The 16,541-nt window shown below is 38.3% G+C and overlaps 1 protein-coding gene across 1 annotated transcript in view; it reads right to left on the bottom strand.

Annotated features, from left to right (window-relative positions):
• The window catches only part of TAFA5 (TAFA chemokine like family member 5), a 348,241-nt gene that overhangs the window by 45,253 nt on the left and 286,447 nt on the right, over positions 1–16,541 (bottom strand). The window lies entirely within an intron of this gene.

Here is a 16,541-nt window from a genome sequence, read left to right as displayed (position 1 = left end):
TAGCAATGGGAATTCTAGTCCCAAAACCCCTCGCGCACAACAGTAACAATCATATAAGGTGCATTGGGCTGAAAGAGAACGGCTGACCCAGCCATCTTCCATTCTTAAGGCATGACTAGAATTCAGTCTCCTTTAGACCAAACTGGCTCTTATACTTAGTCAGATCTTAAAAAAAAAAAAAAAAGATAAGCAGGATTGATTACTACTTGGGTAGAAGGTCATAAAAAAATTCCAGGACCGTGGTCTTGACTTGAATTCCTCCCCACCCCCATTTCTGGCCATCAAAAGCAACCTTATATAGGCTGGTACTTTTTCCAAAGAATCAGTCACTAGGTTTTAAGTACAATTTAAAATGATTTAATTGTCATCAAGATTGCAGTGGCCCTTCCTAATCTTTATCTCACAATAGTTAAAGGGTTTAATTAATTAATTAATTCATGTTCTATGCCTGTCCATCTCAAACAAATCCATCTAATGAACAATCATAAAATCAATTAAAACCATGTACAAACACAGTATAATTAATAAATATATGTTTTGTTGTTGTTAGTTGCGAAGTCGTGTCTGACCCATCGTGACACCATGGACAACGTTCCTCCAGGCCTTCCTGTCCTCTACCATCCTCTGGAGTCCATTTAAGCTCACCCCTACTGCTTCGGTGATTTCATTCAGACACCTCGTTCTCTGCCATCCCTTTCTTCTTTTGCTCTCAATCTTTCCCAGCATTAGGCTCTTCTCCAGTGAGTCTTTCCTTCTCATTAAGTGGCCAAAGTATTTGAGTTTCATCTTCAGGATCTGGCCTTCTAAAGAGCAGTCAGGGTTGATCTCCTCTAGGATTGACCGGTTTGATCCCCTTGCAGTCCAAGGGACTCGCAGGAGTCTTCTCCAGCACCATAGTTCAAAAAATATATGTAGCATCCAAGAAAAAAAATAATCATAGATGTTAATAAAACCAGAGAACAAGACCATAAGTAATTATATCGATATTTATTAGAACAAGATATGATTGAAGAACAGGTGAAAGAAGCTATGATAATTTGGTGTAAATAATTTGGGCACAATATCGATTTGGACAATTGGCAGTTTATGGGAAAAAATTTAAAAATCACACTAGCAACTTCTTACAAGGAAAACCTCTATAAGATGTTCTATAGGTGGCACCTCCCCCCTACAAGATTAACACGAATGAATAAGGGGAAATCCTCGATATGTTGGAAGTGTGGAGAGACCATTGGGAATTACTACCACATGTGGTGGATATGCCCAAAGGCACAAAAATTTTGGAGTTTACTAAAGAACTGGCTGGAAGAAATTTTGTCAACAAATATAGAAGTCAAACCGGAATTTTTCTTACTGGGAATTATAGAAAGAAAATATAAGAAAGATACAAATTATTTATTACTGCATATGCTCACAGCGGCACGAATAGCCTTCGCTCAAAAATGGAAAGAGAAAGATATTCCAACGGAAGAGGAAATATTACTGAAAATTTTTAACTGCGCAGAAATGGACAGATTCACTTTGGAACTCAAGGAAAAAAGCGAAACTAAGAACTACAAAATCTGGGAACAATTTTATGATTGGGTAGATAACAAGAGGGTATCACTGTATAGTGATAGAACAAAAATATAGATGTTATTATAGATAAATGTATTTATTATTATTTATTTTATTATTCATATTTCTATGCCGCCCACTCCCCGAGGACTCTGGGCAGCTTACACCAAAGACAGTATACTAAATAGCATATTGCCCCAACAATCTGGGTCCTCATTTTACCAACCTCGGAAGGATGGAAGGCTGAGTTAACCTTGAGCCGGTGAGATTTGATCCGCTGATCTGCTGAACTAGCAGTCAGCTGAAGTAACTGCAGTATTATACTCTAACCACTGCGCCACCTCGGCTCTTGTATGTATGTTTAAGAACTATACGTTTATATGAGTACTAATATTATTGTAAAGTGACGGAAGATGTTTGGAACCAGTGATGTCATATCTATGTCCAATGTTTTTTTTTAATTTTGTATTATTAATAAAAAACTTTAAAAAAAAAAAACCAAACCCCCCCCCCACCAGGGAACGAGGCCCTTTTACATATTCAAGAGCCCACACACATAACTGCATTTACAAGGCCTTCCAAAAGGCCAACAGGGCCATCCTAAACTCTAGAGGGAAGATTTCTAGGGTGCAGGCACTATGGCCTCCTAGTTTCCACCAGTGAACATTCCTTGGCTGGACTGTACCCACGCTGAACTGCATTGGACATGAAAAAACAACTGGGAGAATATGGTTGAATAAGTGATCCAGTCTTGCATAGTAATATCATCTATCTTTTTGTCTGTCCATTGTTTTCCTCAATAAAACATATGTCTCATATCTCCAACAGCCAGGGATATAAGAAAGGAAGGAAGGAAGGAAGGAAGGAAGGAAGGAAGGAAGGAAGGAAGGAAGGAAGGAAGGAAAATTGTTCTGAGAGACAACTGTGATGATTCACCACCTTCTAAACTTAAAGAATGATACAGCAGGATTACAACATATGATACAAAAACGAAACTTGAAATTTAAACTTTATTATGGCCAAAGGCTACCATAAAACAATACAGTATAAAAAGTTTTTAAAAATCACAGTATAAAGAAATTCACAAAATCAATCTCACTATAACCAAAACTACAGTAGGACACTGATTACCAAAAAATAACAAGTCAGAGCTGTAAAACTATACAATAGACAAACTGATCCGGAATATGTAACAAGCAATCTAATAAATCTGATAAAACAAATAAAATCAAGATCAAAATAAAACTATTCTACATAAAACCAGGGTAAAACAATAAAATATCAATTCATTAAAAAGTGAGACTAAAATGTCTGGCAAATATTATGAAGAAAAGAAGCAATTATTCCAGTAAGTAGGAAAGGAAAGAAAAAGAAAAGGCCAGTTTGAGGGAAAAAGAAAGAAAAACATTTATTAGTAACATTTTGGAGGAACCAACATCTTCCTGATCTTAAATGTAGCCACAAAGCACCGGCAAAGAATGTCTGAAAATCTTGCCAAGAAAACTGCATGGACATTAGTGTCCTGAAGGCACTAAAACAAAATAAAATGCACTCAAACCACCATAAATATACTGTATAATATACAACTTATTTTTTTTCAAAGTAACTAATGTTATGAAAACTGAAACAAGAGAGTATGAAATTTTACTGATTTCATTGAAGTGCAATGTTTTTAGCTTTCCTATTCATCTTGATTATTTACTGTATTTGTTTACAGTTTGAGACCCATTCATTCTCTTTCTCATTCATGATCAACTATCTCGATGTAGGTCTTTTTTACTGATAACTTACTTTTCCATTTAATCCACTGTCATTCAACACCCATTCATGTGCAATACCAAAGAACAAAAATGGTAAACAAGCTCATTTTTAAAAAAGCAACTGAGACACACATTCACATACATCTCAATAGCCACCATTTTATTTATCCTGATTAAATTAAGTCACCCCATTGGGAGGGGGGGAACCAAAACCAAAACCACACAAAATAATAAACAAAATAAGGAAATGAATGTACATATCCACAAATACATAAGACATGGAGTAGCAGGTATTAAAGAGACTAAAGGTAAAGGTAAAGGTTCCCCTTGCACATATGTGCTAGTCATTCCCGACTCTAGGGGGCAGTGCTCATCTGTTTCAAAGCGGAAGAGCCAGCGCTGTCCGAAGATGTCTCCGTGGTCATGTGACTGGCATGACTAAATGCCAAAGGCGCACGGAACGCTGTTACCTTCCCACCAAAGGTGGCTCCTATTTTTCTATTTGCATTTTTTACATGCTTTCAAACTGCTAGGTTGGCAGAAGCTGGGACAAGTAATGAGAGCTCACCCCATTACGTGGCATTAGGGATTCGAACCGCTGAACTGCCGACCTTTTGATCGACAAGCTCAGCGTCTTAGCCACTAAGCCACTGAGTCCCATTAAGGAAACTACTGAACATTATTAGATCAGCCTGAAGTATTTGGTAATTTTATCTAGTATGAAAACATTCTGAATTGGTGTGGTATTTCCTGTCAGAGGTTAATGATAACATGGATACCTACCTATAGGTTCTTTAAAGGACAGAACTTCTTTTAAGTAATTATAGTTGTTTGGCAGATTGCATATAGATGTGATACTTAACTAAACGTTGAATAGCCATTTGTCAGAAATGCTGTAGCAGCAACCTGGACTATAGATCCTGTATTGAGCAAGATTAATTAAAATTGCTATTATTTTTTTGATACTATCAAGCTAAAAACATCAAATCAACATAATGATACCAATCCAGTGGTGAAATCCAAATTTTTTTACTACCGGTTCTGTGGGAGTGGCTTGGTGGGCATGGTGTGGCTTGGTGGGCGTGGCAGGGAAAGGATACTGCAAAATCTCCACTCCCTCCCCACTCCTGGGGGAAGGATATTGCAAAATGTCCATTCCCACCCCACTCTGAGGCCAGCCAGAGGTGGTATTTGCCGGTTCTCCGAACTACTCAAAATTTCCGCTACCGGTTCTCCAGAACCTGTCAGAACCTGCTGGATTTCACCCCTGTACTAACCCTTATGTAATTTAAAAAATACAGAGTAATACTTTAAGGGAGAACAGAAATGGTTTTACCAAGCACCAAAGCTAATCTTAGAGGTACGAAGTTTCTTCACCAGAGTGAATCTAACTCATTTTGCAGATATTTACATAAAAATATGAGAAATAAATAGACTTCCTTTAAGAAGCCACCAGTTAGGAAGGACATTTCAAGACCTTAGAAAAACTGGGCCTTTGAAGAAAACCTTATTGATGATCTGTAGAGATAAATACACAGAGAAGTCAAGAACAGAATCAGAACTGTACACAGGAATTGGAGATCAGTTTACTTGATATAAGATAACCATGTCAAAATTGTAATTACCTACTTTCACAATAACTTTGCTAGGAAATAATATGCTAGTGAAATAAATGATAATATAATGATTAGAAACTGCTATTCCTCTTGCTGCCATTCTTTTAGTTACACACATTATAAGACCTTACTTTCCGATTATTTGAAGGATCATCTATAGACTATTATAAATACTGATAAAATTTGCCCCTAAGATTGATTATGGAGACCTCCTTTTTGCTTGAAATTAAGGTCAAATAGAATGACAAGTTTTGGAGAAAAAGCTTTTTAACTTTAAATCTTTCTCCTCTGAGAATTAGTTATTTTTATGATAATCTGCTTTCTGAGGGTTTGCTCTAAAAGGTATGCTAAAAATACAATAATTTACTGAAGGAACCAGTAGCAAGAACAGTAATTTCTATTATTTTGTTGTAATATCTCTAGTATATTTGATCTGAAAATAAACAGATGCAACATTTTATGCAGCCCTATGTAAACTATTACTATCTACAAATTAATTAAAGCTTTGGTGAACAAACTATTTAAAGCAGAGATAATTATGAACTTTAAATAATTGCACACTTCAAAAGGAGATAAATTGCACAATTGAAATGAAACTTACATTTAGTCTTTCTGGCTGTTGTTTAGTCACATACTGTATATACTTCATTTGTGTTTCTGTGTGCATATATGCATGTGTGGTGCAGAATATTGCCTGAGATGCTGGCAAACTATAAATCTGCAGCTCTACCATAGTTTTACCATTGATTAAAAAAAAATCTTTTTCAATTCGTATCTGTATTCTTAAAAGATTAAGGATCCAATTTTAAAACTATTATTGGTGAAATATACTTCGATCAGAAAAACAATATTATAGAAGCCCATGTTTCATCTACATTTTTCATCTAAATTTTGGATATTTTGTAAATATACAAATTGTAAATTTTGTAAAGAGCCGCAGTGACACAGTGGTTAGAGTGCAGTACTGCAGGCTACTTCTGCTGATCACCGGCTGCCAGCAGTTTGGCAGATCGAATCTCACCAGGCTCAAGGTTGACACAGCCTTCCAATCTTTCGAGGTCGGTAAAACGAGGATCCAGATTGTTGGGGGCAATAGGCTGACTCTGTAAAACCGCTTAGAGAGGGCTGTAAAGCACTGGTATAGAAGTCTAAATGCTAGCTGGTGCTAGTATATGACAAGAACAAAAAAAAAATGATGCATGCAACAATCCATTTATATGCATTTATTGTTTCACCTTTTTCTTATCAGAGGACTCCTTTTTTTGTTCTGGAAGAAAGAGTGAATTAAATTGTTGCAGAGAAAATCAAAGGTAGCTATCATAGAAACTTAATTTTATACTAGAATATCTGAAGCATGAAACTTTGGTTGAGTAAAATTCTATGATTTAGAGCTATAGTTTGTAAAAACCAGGGCTGAAGGTTCCTATTAAGTAGACAACTTATTATTTCCTTGTTACTTATTGATACACACAAATGCATAATTGCTTAAAGACAGTAGTACTATTTATCTTTTTGGGAAAACATTTTTGAGACTGCATGAGAAAGATAAATCAAAGGGAAAAAAAGTGCTTATGCCCTTGGCAGGTATTAATTTCAATTATTAAGCAGTCCTGGTAGTTGTCTGAAGAGTTTGGGAACAAAAGCCATTACTATTCCCCATGGAAGCTGTAGGCTAATTGTTCAACTTGTTCAACTTCAATCAATTCCAGCCTGCCTAAGCAAATGCATTAGAATTTTGCTGCATTGCAACTTAGCAGGCTCAGTTCCCCTTTTATGTGAGGGTTCATCATCTGACTGTTAAAAATCCTATGGGAAGAGCTGCGTAAATGCTAAAATAGAGTCCAAAAGAAATTTAACAATCAGCCACTATTACCATGTATTGACAGATTGATTTATTTCTCGGTGTGACAAAGTTAACTGCTTACAATAAGTCCATGAGATGAAAATGATAAGTTCTCTGCAGATGCAGGGCTCTGAAGATATAAAATAGCGAAGTACTAAATAATGATATCTGAATCAGTACATTGCCACACACAAATATTGGCAAGTTTGGTCAAATTTCTGCCAGATATGCATGTTATATACAGCTAAATCAGCATTTTAAATCATTTGGGAATGAACTGAAAGTAAAATGCACAGTATGGGTGCAAAAATGCTCTAATTATGTGATACTTTTTTTCACTTCAAATCTGTCAGAATCAGGCAGGTTACTGATTAGGTTTCTAAAACATTATTATTTCTATATGCTTGAATGTAATGTTGTATAGAAATAAGTCCTATATATTCAGAGGATTTCATTAAAGGTAATACAAAATGTGAAATATTAACCTACCTTCTTTTATTTGGCTGAATGTATTAAAAATAGGTAAAAGTCTCCATCCTGATTTGCTATCTGACACGGAAATTTTGTGTAGAAATTTTGTGTAGGATGATCAAGATGTGATCAAGCTCTAGGCTCCTCTGAAAATGCATATATGTATAAAGTTATACAAAGCTGATACACAGGTTTAATATGTAGACATCAGGAGAAAGGAAAAAGTATGATCTGAAATGTAGGACTAGCCCAGTGGCCATATTGTAACTTTCTACGTATGTCTTGACCTTCTTACAAGTAACAAATCAACAGGGTTAAAGCCTGCATATAATACTAATATAATACTTTCCTCCTTTGTGGAGGTAAAACAGACATTTGAAACAATATATTAAAAGTTTGCCATTTATCATCTCTTTGATTCTTCTCCTTTTTTTCATTTGACTTAAAAAGTTAGAAGAAAAAACAGTTTAGAGATCTTACAAATTATATTTATACAAGTTACAAAAGTAACAAACTGCTCAGAATTACATGATAGTGAGATGGACAGCATATAGCAATAGCAATAGTACTTAGACTTACCATGTTTTCCCGAAAATAAGACCCTGTCTTATATTTTTTTGAATCCTGAAATAAGCGCTTGGCCTTATTTTTGGGGAGGTCTTATTATTTTGGGGCACGTAGAGCAAGACGGGACTCCTCTTGCTGTCTTTCCTGATTTCCAGCTCTGTCTCTCTAACCCTAACCAGAAGAAATGGCGGGGACCGGCTTCACATGTGGTTAAATATTTTCAGGGAGGGCTTATTTTTTTGGGGGGGTGGGCTTATTTTAGCATCTGCGCTCAAAAGCCCGTTTGGGCTTATTATCGGGGATGTCTTATTTTTGGGGAAACAGGGTATATACTGCTTCACAGTGCTTTCCAGCCCTCTCTAATCAGTTTACAGAGTACCTGGCATCTTGGTTTTTATTCTCCCTATTGCATATACTCCTCCTTGAGGAAAATATCACATTTTCCTCATTCTGCATACAACAATCCTGACTTGGATTAGGTCACTTAAAATTCAAGTGAAACAGGAACTTAAACAAGATTGTACAAAATTTTAAAAGTGGTATAGCATACAGTAGATCAGTTTGTTTGACGTTCCTGTTGAAATGATGTCAATCAGTACATAATAAATTGAAAACAACTGAATGACTAAACAACAATAGATGACTAGAATGAATGAACTGGAAGGAACCTTGGAGGTCTTCTAGTCCAGCCCCCTGCTCAAGCAGGAGAACCTATACCATTTCAGATAAGTGACTGTCCAACCTCTTCTTAAAAACATCCAGTGATGGAGCACCCACGATTTCTGGAGGCAAGATGTTCCACTGGTTAATTATCCTCACTGTTAGGAAATTTCTCCTTAATTCCAGGTTGCTTCTTTCTTTGATTAGTTTGATCAGATGAAGGTGTAAAAAAGAAACCAATATAAATCATCAATGCAAAAAACCATTTTAAGCTAAAGTTTCAATGAATACGTAACTTGGCTTATTTTTTAGAGTACCTTTCAAAGTTAAAGGAAATTCCAAAATATATCTTCCTGAAAAGGGACCCCTTCTAAAGAAATTATTAGGAGAAAGGGATATTAACTCCAGTTTATATATACCTCTACTCAAAAAGCCTTTCCTGGATCCAGACTCACTTAATAACTATCGTCCCGTCTCCAACCTTCGCTTCATTGCGAAGGTTGTTGAGACTGTGGTGGCACAACAGCTCCCACAGTTCCTGGAGGAAACGGAATACCTAGACCCGTACCAATCGGGCTTCCGACGTGGGCACAGCACGGCATGGGTCGCTCTGGTGAATGATCTCTGGCGGGCTCGGGATGGTGGTTGTTCCTCCATCCTGGTCCTACTTGACCTCACAGTGGCTTTTAATACCATTGACCACGGTATCCTACTGCAGCGACTTGTGGGGTTGGGGGTGGGAGGCACTGTTTTACAGTGGTTCTCCTCCTACCTCTCAGGTTGCTTGCAGTTTGTATGGGCGGGGGGGGCAGAGGTCCACCCCGAGGCCACTAAATTGTGGGGTGCCTCAGGGGTCGGTTCTCTCCCCCCTGCTCTTTAACATCTATATGAAGCTGCTGGGTGAGATCATTCGTGGCTTCGGGGTGAGATATCATCAATATGCTGATGATACCCAGTTATACATCTCCACCCCAGACCACCCCAGAGATGCCCTTTCTGTGATGTCCCGTTGCCTGGAGGCGGTGCAGGCCTGGATGGGTAGAAACAGACTCAGACTCAACCCTTCCAAGACTGAGTGGCTGTGGATGTCAGCATCTCAGGTTTCAGAGACCCCATCACTTTTGATGGGTGGGGAAAAACTTGCCCCTGTTGATAGGGCTCGCAACTTGGGTGTCCTCCTGGATGCTCGGCTGTCCCTAGAAGACCACCTGACAGCCGTGTCCAGGAGGCCTTTGCACAGGTTCGCCTGGTGCACCAGTTGCGCCCTTTCCTGGACCGAGATGACCTTCGCACTGTCACTCATGCCCTGGTTACTTCCCGCTTGGATTACTGCAATTCCCTCTACATGGGCCTGCCCCTGAGATGCACCCGGAGACTCCAGCTGATCCAGAATGCAGCCGCACAAGTTGTTACGGGAGCCCCTCGTTACTCCCATATAACACCTCTCCTGCGTGAGCTTCACTGGTTACCAGTGGTTCTCCGGGTCCGCTTCAAGGTGCTGGTTCTCACCTATAAGGCCCTTTATGACTTAGGTCTGGGATATTTGCAGGACCTTCTCCTGCCTGCCTCTCACCGTCCTGTTCGCTCACATAGGGCTGCTCTCCTCAGGGTTCCGACGGCGAGCCAATGTCGTCTGGCGGTGCCCAGGGGTAGGGTGTTCTTTGTAGGCGCTCCCACCCTCTGGAATGAGTTGCCTACTGAGCTCCGGATGACTCCTGATCTCTGCTCCTTCCGTCGGGACCTGAAGACTTGGCTGTTCAAGCAAATAGGCTGACTCTGATTCTGGGTTTTATTATTTATTAGTTATTAGTTAATTTGGTTTAAAATGGGATTTTGTTGTACATGTTTTTAACTTGTGTTCGCCACCCTGAGTCCTTCTGGAGAAGGGTGGCATATAAATACATGAAATAAATAAATAAATAAATAAATAAATAAATAAATAAATAAATAAATAAATCTAATGTAAATTATTCAGAATGGAGGAATATCATTTTTTTTTTAAAGAACAAGCTGCAACTTGCAAAATTGGGCTGTGGAAAATGTATCTTGGAAGATAAAATCCCCAATACAAATTGAATCTCTTTCTTCTCCGGTTACTTTTTACGTAAACCATATCTGTGTCAAGAAACAGGGTCACCAAGAGAAGTATTAAGTGCTGGAACAAGACTAATATGGCCTCTTGCCCCTCTGTGCATGTATGTGTGCCCCCCCACACCCCACGCATGCACATGCGGTCACCCTGTATGTGCCACGCCCATCGCGCACACGCAGCAGAGACCCAAAGACTATTTCCACACAAATTAAGTGTGTGACAGTCACATGGTGAAAATAAAGCTGTTTCACATTGATCAAGTGCACCTTTATATTTTCATGCCATGTTGGCTTCATTGTCATAGCCCTGTGCACGACAATCCGACAGTGTTATATCGTGTTCTTTCAATGATTCTAACTATTGTTTTTCTTTTTAAAAATTTGGTTTTGTAAATTTTTTAAAAAAGATTCCCCTTCATGGGCCCCCTTTGAGCTCCATGGGTCCTGGGACAATGTACTGGCTGAACCCCCCTCTCCTCACGCCTGTCAAGAAATAGGTGCAGAAATGTAATACTAATCAGCATAATATTATACTGAAGTATATTACTGAATTGTAAACAGATATTCAAAAATCATGATAGATAGATAGATAGATAGATAGATAGATAGATAGATAGATAGATAGATAGAGAGAGAGATAGATAGATATAATATGCTGCATTTTCACAGAAAGCCCTGTAAGAATTACAGCTACCATTTTGCCTATATAACTGTACTAAGAAATTTTGGATTATAAAAGGATTCCCTTTGATTTGCACACAAACAAGAGATGTGTCCTGATATATGAAGAGCAGGGAATAGAACTTGTTATATTTTGGATACAAACTTAACGGAGCTGGGACAAAACCTAACTGGCATAACTAAAAGGAGGCTGAATCTATTGTTGCAGGGGAAAAAATGTATTTCTAATGTTCCATGTACTTGTCAGAATTAGGCATATAAAATAAATCTGCCACAGATTTGTGTGGTATTCTACAACAACTACTGATCCTTTCTGTTCAAAAATGCAAACAAATATAAAACCAAGAGATTTATTTTTGAGGCATGACTCAAAAAAAACCCACCCCAAAATGTCAAAAGTAGACATTTCAGGAACAAAGAATGATAGCAGAGAAATTTGCATTTAAAAAATATATTTATGTGTGTGTATTGGGGTGAAATGCTCCCGGATCGGACCAGTTTGCCCAATCCGGTAGGGATCTTGGCCAGTGGTTCAGTGATCTGGTAGCGGTGGTGGAGCAAAGCTCCGCCCATCTGCCCAGGTGTCATTACTTCCTGGTTTTAACCAAGAAATAATGTGTTTTTTACCTTCTGCGCATGCACAGAACATTTTGTGCATACGCAGAAGGTCTGTGCGCGCGGGCGCTTCCGAACAGGTAAGGAAGGTAAGTAGATTTCACCCCTGGTGTGTATATATGCTGACTTCTGCCAGGCTCAGTCTCCTCTAATGCTTAAGCTGATCCTTAAGTCTCCAAAGAAGTTTCAGTGCAGAATTCAGTCCTAGTGGACAACCATTTAAATAAGAGCCAGCAGTGTGCAGCAGCTGCCAAAATAGCCAGCACAGTTCTAGGCTGCATAAACAGAGGGATAGAATCAATATCATGTGAAGTATTAATACCACTTTATAATGCCTTGGTAAAACCACACTTGGAATACTGCATTCAGTTTTGGTCAGCACAATGTAAAAAAGATGTGGAGACTCTAGAAAGAGTGCAGAGAAGAGCAACAAAGATGATTAGGGGACTGGAGGCTAAAACATATGAAGAACGGTTGCAGGAACTGGGTATGTCTAGTTTAATGAAAAGAAGGACTAGGGGAGACATGATAGCAGTGTTCCAATATCTCAGGGGCTGCCACAAAGAAGAGGGAGTCAACCTATTCTCCAAAGCACCTGAGGGTAGGACAAGGAGAAATGGGTGGAAACTAATCAAGGAGAGAAGCAATTTAGAACAAAGGAGAAATTTCCTGACAATTAGAACAATTAATCAGTGGAACAACTTGCCTCCAGAAGTTGTCAATGCTCCAACACTGGACATTTTAAAGAAGATGTTGGATAACCATTTGTCTGAAGTGGTGTAGGGTTTCCTCCCTAAGCAGGGGGTTGGACTAGAAGACCTCCAAGATCCCTTCCAACTCTGTTATTCTATTCTAGTTCACAGGTTGAAGCAATTGCCAAGGGAGATAATTATGTTTTTTACTAGAATCCTCTTCCAATTATTTCAAGTGTTGAGGACCTGGGCTGACAAACAGAAGCACCGGATCTGGTTCTCATTCATTCATTCATTCATTCATTCATTCATTCATTCATTCATTCATTCATTCTTCATTCATTCCGTTCATCCATCCATCCATCCTCCATCCACACTTCTTTTAACTCACTCACCCAATCAAAGATTAAAATACATATACAATCATATAGAAACTATAAAACTAAACCAATTAAAACATTAAAAACAACAAAAACCTGGTGCCAAATCAATGTTTGAATGTGTGACTATCTTATCTTCTCCCAGTGTTTGAGGGAAAGTCAGATCTTCAAAGCCTTAGGAAAGGCTAAATGTTCTAGAGGGCAGCTGCTATCATGGAAAGGGGCAGGCTTCCTAGATTCATTAGATGGCAGATTAAAGGAAGGAAGGCTAAATTGTTTCATAAAACAGGTTTAGTGGGGTTGTTTTATTTGAGGTAGTAGTACTTCAAATAGGTAGGTAGGTAGTATCAGCATATACCTCATAGAGAAGAATATAGCTCTTTTTGTGACATTAAAAATTACAACAGAAATTATTGAAAGGGATGTACAAAATCAGAACCAAACAGCTTCAAGGACCTCAATTGTAAGAATACCCTTACAATAAAACAATTCATGTGTCAAAACAGTCTCAGCACTGACATTGTTTTAATGGAAAAAACTTAACAGTTTGATTTCCTCCGTGGCCCATCAGTTTACAATAAAGCGGTGGAAAAAATTGCTTACTACAGCATTCAGGAATTCAACACAAAGAAACCCGAGAAATATTGAAGTAAGTTGAAAGTTCCTACTTCACACACATAAAAGTGCACCACTCAGAGAAGGGTTGTTTGTGTGTCAGTTTAAGCTTTCATTTTAGATTCCCTAGATTATTTTATAAAACAGGATAAACCAGTGGTGAAATCTAAAATTTGTTACTACCGGTTCTGTGGGCGTGGCTGGGAGGGGTTAATGTGACTGGGTGGGCGTGGCCATTTTTTTTTTTACTTTTAAAACCATTTTTTCTACAACCTTTTCGGCGAAGAGGTTGTAAAAAAAATGCTTTCAAAAGGCTCTGATGATTCCAGCTGAGTTGCCTGATCAGCAGAGGCTTTTTTTCTTTTAAATGCCTCTGACGATCCAAGCTGATCTTGCCTGATCGTCAGAGGCATTTAAAAGAAAAAAAGCACCTGCAGATCAGGCAACTCAGCTGGGATCATCAGAGCCTTTTGAAAGCATTATTTCTACAACCTCTGAAGACGTTGTAGAAAAAATGCTTTTAAAAGCCTTTGACGATCCCAGCTGAGCCGCGCGATCATCAGAGGCTTTTTTTTTCTTTTAAAAGCATTTTTTCGGCCAAAGAGGTTGTAGAAAAAAATGCTTTTAAAAGTAAAAATAAGCCTCTGATGATTGTGCGGCTCACTTGGGTATGAGGGGGGGGGGGCAGGGATTTTTGCTACCGGTTCTCCGAACCACCCACCTCCATTGCTACTGGATCAGGTGATCCAGTCCGAACCGGGAGATCCGGTCCGAACCGGGAGCATTTCACCCCTGGGATAAACCCATAATACAGTATGTAGTTTGGTTATTCCTGTATTTCTTTGGAAAGCAAAGCAAATAACCTGCTATATGTCTGAAATTTTTAATTTTTCTACTAAAAATTTCCTTCATGTAGATTAAAATTGCTTAATATGTCAATTTAGAACTAAGACTTGAAGTGATGGCAAATCTCTTTCCCATTCTCTTTCTATTTTTGAGTTCTTATTTTGTAACTCCCATTTTAAATCAAGGCAAATCACGTCCACTTAAACTTCCCAAGTTGTGTCTATGCTGTGCTGCCAAAAATGCAGCTTAAAAAATTGCCTTGAATTTACACAAACATCTTGACTGATCTCAGGAGTAAAGAAAGATGGGTCTCTAGAAGTTTTTAAGAAAAACATGGGAGGTTTTTAAGAAGATATTGGATAACCATTTGTCTGAAGTGGTGTAGGGTTTCCTGCCTAAGTAGGGGGTTGGACTAGAAGACCTCCAAGGTCCCTTCCAACTCTGTTATTCTATTTTATATTTGGGTTACATTGATGATGAAACCCTATCTGGGAAAATCAGGACAGTTGACTAAAATTAGATAGAAACATCTTTGAAGGTGACACTGGCAAACCATTCCTCTACTGAGAAATGAAAACTGAGACAAAACAGATGGCCTTCCTCCCCCCACCTTACATTCCTCAGAAGGTAAATCAAAGTACAGGATACATAGGCATCAAGAAAAAGGCTATAAACTAAAGCATGCACCCAGGACCCCTCCCCATAAGAATGGCAGCATCACGATAGGGATCTATGGGATATGACAAATGCGTTTTTTTTACCCAGCAATAGTCAGATTTGAAAAAGCCTTCCTTGTAAAAATCTCATTCTTTCCTTTGCTGGGGTAATGTGAAGTTGTTCTATTTTCAGCGCTAGACTTTTACTTAGAGCTTTTCAGTTAGAGCCGTGGTGGCGCAGTGGTTAGACTGCAGGCTACTTCTGCTGATCACCGGCTGCCAGCAGTTTGGCAGATCGAATCCCACCAGGTTCCAGGTTGACTCAGCCTTCCATCCTTCCCAGGTGGGTAAAATGAGAACCCAGATTGTTGGGGGCAATATGCTGACTCTGTAAACTGCTTAGAGAGAGCTGTAAAGTACTATGAAGCGGTATATACCCTGTTTTCCCCAAAATAAGACATCCCCTGATAATAAGCCCAAACGGGCTTTTGAGCGCATGGCCATAAGGCCAAGCACTTATTCTAGGGTTCAAAAAAATGTAAGACGGGGTCTTATTTTCGGGGAAACACGATAAGTTTAAGTGCTATTGCTATTGCTAGAGAGGGAAGAGAAAGAAGGAAAAGGCCACTATATTGGATTGAATTCATACTGTATAATGTAACAAATAAATGGGCCTTTATAGAAAGTGAGAGATGGTTTGTTATTGTGTTCAGCAATTTTTTCTTTGACAAAAATTTATGAAACTATTCCTGGAGAAAGGTATCATAAAATGTGCACTATAACTTAGTTGATGTTGTATGTTTGCCACTGGAAACATGTTCTTATTCAAATTTTGAGTTGTTGATTTTAGACTTCTGCATAGTAATCTCTGCTTTATTTATATATCTAAGAAAAGGAACACAAAAGTAGTAATGATCAAAGGAAAACAAAATACTATTTTGTTCAGTATTGCAATTCAAAGGACTTGTCTTAAACAGATTAGGTCTATCTCAGGGCTCTATATGCTAGTTGAATATCTATTTGTATCAGTATTGGGATTGTTATTATTGATAATATACTTGTCAACTTATTAGTGCTATTGGCTCGAATTATTTTGCCAAAATATTGGGAAAAAAAACATTTGCAACCACATTTTTTTCCAGTATTGTCTCTGTTTAGTTGCCATAGAAATAACATGGGAGTATCAGCAAGATAAATTCTTCTTCTTTATATTGACTGTCAATTTGCAGAAAAGTGATACACTTGAATGAAGGAAAAAAAACACCAGAACCAGCCACAAAATTAACGAAAAGAACAAGAATGAAAATATGTAAAATACGTAAAATATTTATGCAGGTTTCTCTGTTAGGTAGGATTGCGGTCATAAAATCTTATATTCTCCCAAAAGGGATTTACTTATTTTACACAGCCCCAGCCAGATTGGACAATACATTTTTTAAACAATTAAATCAATGTGTTCTCAAATATATTTGGCAAAATAAAAAAACCTAG

Source organism: Pituophis catenifer, unplaced genomic scaffold (genome assembly GCF_029215685.1).
Source record: "Pituophis catenifer annectens isolate HBS135680 unplaced genomic scaffold, rPitCat1.0.hap2 SCAF_7, whole genome shotgun sequence".
In the NCBI taxonomy this organism is placed as follows: Eukaryota; Metazoa; Chordata; class Lepidosauria; order Squamata; family Colubridae; genus Pituophis; species Pituophis catenifer.
Note: the sequence above shows the minus strand (reverse complement) of the source record. Positions and strands in the feature narration are given on the sequence as shown.